Raw genomic sequence first — 3,927 nt, 5'->3', positions numbered from 1 at the left:
TAGGTTCACAAGGTCAATTCCTGGAATGGCAGGACTATCTTATGTTGAAAGATTGGAGCAACTGAGCTTGTGTACCCTTGAGTTTAGAAGACTGAGAGGGGGTCTGATTGAGACGTATAAGATTATTAAAGGATTGGACACTCTGGAGGCAGGAAACATGTTTCCGCTGATGGGTGAGTGCCGAACCAGAGGACACAGCTTAAAAATAAGGGGTAGGCCATTTAGGACAGAGATTAGGAGAACCCAGAGAGTGGTGGATGTGTGGAATGCTCTGCCCCAGAAGGTAGTGGAGGCCAGTCTCAGGATTCATTTAAGAAAGAATTGGATAGAGCTCTCAAGGATAGTGGAATCAAGGGTATGGAGATAAGGCAGGAACAGGATACTGATTGAGGATGATCATCCATGATCATAATGAATGGTGGTGCAAGCTCGAAGGGCAGAATGGCCTACTCCTGCACCTATTGTCTATTGTCTATTGTCTATTATCTGTTCCCAGATGACCAATTCCACCTCAGGAAGTCCGAGATGGTCTCCTTCTTCCATGATCTGAACTTCCCTTCCCATGTCGTTGACGATGCCCTCCAGTTCATCTCCTCCACTTCACGCACTGCCACCCTTGAACCCCACCCCTCCCAACGCAACAAGAACAGAATCCCCCGGTCCTCACCTTCCACACCACCAACCTCCACCTACATCTCATCATCCTCCGCCACTTTCTGCCACCTACAAACGGACCCCACCACCAAAGATGTATTTCCCTTCCTACCCCTATCAGCGTTCAGAAGAGACCATTCCCTCTGCGACTCCCTCATCAGGTCCACACGCCAACCCCCCCACCAGCCCACACCCCACCCTGGTACCTTTCCCTGCCACTGCAGAAAGTGCTAAACCTGTACCCACACCACTCCCCTCACTTCCGTCCAAGGCCCCAAGGGATCCTTCCACATCCTTCAGAAATTTACCTGTACCTCTACCAATGTCATCTGCATTCGTTGCAGTCAGTGGGGTCTCTTCTACATCGGGGAGACAGGACACCTTCTTGCGTATTGATTCAGAGAACATCTCTGGGACACCCACACCCACCAACCCCACCGCCCTATGGCTGAACACTTCAACTTCCCCTCCCATTCCACCAAGGACATGCAGGTCCTGGGCCTCTTCCACCGCCAAACCGTTACCATCCGATGCCTGGAGAAAGAATGCCTCATATTCCGCATTGGGACCCTGCAACCACACGGGATAAATGTGGATTTCAACAGCTTCTTCATTTCATCTCCCCACATATTATCCCAGTCCCAAGCCTCCAACTTAGCACCATCCTCCTGACCAGTCCATCACTACCCCTTCTGACCTATCACTTTCTCCCTCACCTTCATCCACTTATCGCTTTCTCAGCTACCTTCCACACAGCTCCACCCCCCCATTCCCCATTTATCTCTCTGCCCAGGCCCACAACCCTCATTCCTGATGAAGGGCTTATGCCTGAAGTGTCGATTCTTCTGCTCCTCGGATTCTGCCTGACCTGCTGTGCTTTTCCAGCAACACACTCTCGACTCCTCCATGGTCCTTAATCTCACTACTCATACACAGCCAATAGAGCACTTCTTTTGCCTTCCTCAAACTGGACTCAATTCCACAATAACTTGCCTGGATATACTTCAATGTATTTTTTTCTTATCTCCTTCAGGATAATGACTCTAATTCTTTTGTAGAAGATACTGTTTTGGTCACCCTTATAAAAAACATACTTCGCCTTGAGAAAGTGCAACAAAGTTTCACGGATTGTTTTCTGACATAAAGGAAGATGAAGGAGAGATTGAATAGACTAGGCCTATATTCTCTAGCATTTAGATAAATGAGATTTACTTCTTGGAAGGAGGATTTATGTTTTTACAAAGTCTAGTCCTGTCTAGTTTTGTGGCCAAATGGGTAAGGGGCCTGGCCTCCAAAGCCAGGGATTGTGGGTTCAAGTCCCACTTGGGGTAAAGTTAAATTCTAAATGACTGGGGTAATAATGGCCAATCCTGGGAGAATGCTACTCAGAGTGGGAACCCTTTGTGGTTTTAGAAGGTGGTCAGTCAGGTCTGAGAGCAGGACAAATCCCTTCAGTCAAAGGGCAGTGAATTTTTGCATTTCCCACCTCAAAATAGCTGTGGATCACCATTCATTGAGTATATTCCAAAGATTTTGGGTTATTAAATTATGTCAATACAGTATTGTAGGTGAACTGGAGGTTGAAAATCTACTGCAATTTTGTTTAATGACAGCACAGGCTGGAAAGGGAAATTATCCATTCTCCTATTTCTTATGTAATGACCTTCCAATCTAGTTCCAGGTGCCATTTTCCATGAATGGCCCACTGAGCTTGTGGCCTATGTTATTTGAAGGTCACAATATTAAACAGTTCCCATATGGTCAAACTGAACCTGAAGGCAGCAACTCAGAGTCATTACTGCTGCCAAACTGTGTGTGTGTTTCACTGTAGAGCCTGGTCAGTGCCACATAAGCCTTGCTCCCCTTCTACCAGACGACAATCCAAAAACATGGAAAAGCTTTACACCTGGAGGAATTTACAGAGAACATATGTTTAGAATGTGCTGTTAGATGTTCTGCATCTGACTGACCCTGCGTTTCTTGCTCCCTCTTACAATACCAGAAATTTATGCAGATTCTTCCAATATCCACTTACCAGATATTTTTGCAGATTCTTGCTACATTCACTTTTTTAATTTAGTGGATATTTCTCCCTCACTCTAGTACGGTTATCCTAAAAAGTTACCTCACCCCAGATGGGACTTGAACCCACAATCCCTGGCTTAGGAGGCCAGTGCCTTATCCATTAGGCCACTAGGGCTGAATAGGGAGCAGGCTTGTTGAAACAGTAAATAATCTTCATTGTGGTAATACTGAACCTGTCCTAAGAGGGGCCAACAACAAAACTAAGTTATTCAATGATCTGCTGATCTGCAGGAAGCAGCAGTCCACATTCAGGTCTGTTTGTCCATGAAGCTGTTAAATTAAGAATGCTTTGAGTTTACAGGAACTGCTTGCTCCGCTTCTGCTAACGTTCATTCCTACGTTACAATAGTGATTAATTCAGAAATATTTAATTGACTGTAAAGCACTTTGGAACAGTTACCTGAGATTGTTGAAGGTGTTATGGAACTGAAAGTTTTTCTCAAGGATTTTTATTTAAATGACAGTGCAGAGACTCAAAAGAAGCTGTTCCACCATTTCATTGCAATTACATTTCTGCAACATAGCAGCAGCAGTGTTCCATTCAGCCTGCTCCACTATTCTATCTCATGGCCAATACTGACATCAACACAACAAAATCTATTGCATTTTGTGTTACAGTATGAAAGCTTGTGGTGACAAATGCTTGCACACTTGTACTTTCATCTTCTCCCAGAACATTCTGGCCTTTGCTGAGGATCAATAGGACAAGCAGTGACCTTCCTCCCAGATCTCAGTGACTTAGCCTGGCATCTCTGACAGTCTAGAACAGAAGAAATAGGAGCAAGTGTAGATCATTCAACCCTTCAAGCCTATCCTACCATTCCATAAGATCATGGCTGATCTGCCCCAGGCCTCAACTCCTCCGTCACGCCAGTTTATCACAGCTCAAAACTCTGCAATATTTCAATAACCTATCTTACCTCCATCTTAAATACTTGCAGTGATCTAATTTCCACATCTGTCTGGAGTAGAGTTCCAGATGTTCACTATCCTCTGGCAGAAGAAATGCCTTGGCATCTCAGTTTTAAACAAGTGACCCCTTATTCTGTAACTATGTCTGAGTACTCCTTTATTAACAATGCTGCCTGTCTCCTTTTCCATTTTGGAAATGTGTTGCTGGAAAAGCGCAGCAGGTCAGGCAGCATCTAGGGAACAGGAGAATCGACGTTTCGGGCATTAGCCCTTCTT

At 45.1% G+C, this 3,927-nt stretch overlaps 1 non-coding gene across 1 annotated transcript; it reads right to left on the bottom strand.

The window, feature by feature from the left end:
- Nucleotides 1–2,781: 2,781 nt before the first annotated feature.
- On the bottom strand, nt 2,782–2,854 carry trnar-ccu. Its single transcript has one exon. It is a non-coding gene; the product is annotated as a tRNA-Arg (tRNA).
- Nucleotides 2,855–3,927: the final 1,073 nt, after the last annotated feature.

The sequence above is a fragment of the Chiloscyllium plagiosum genome, chromosome 39, assembly GCF_004010195.1.
Source record: "Chiloscyllium plagiosum isolate BGI_BamShark_2017 chromosome 39, ASM401019v2, whole genome shotgun sequence".
NCBI classification, from domain to species: Eukaryota; Metazoa; Chordata; class Chondrichthyes; order Orectolobiformes; family Hemiscylliidae; genus Chiloscyllium; species Chiloscyllium plagiosum.
Note: the sequence above shows the minus strand (reverse complement) of the source record. Positions and strands in the feature narration are given on the sequence as shown.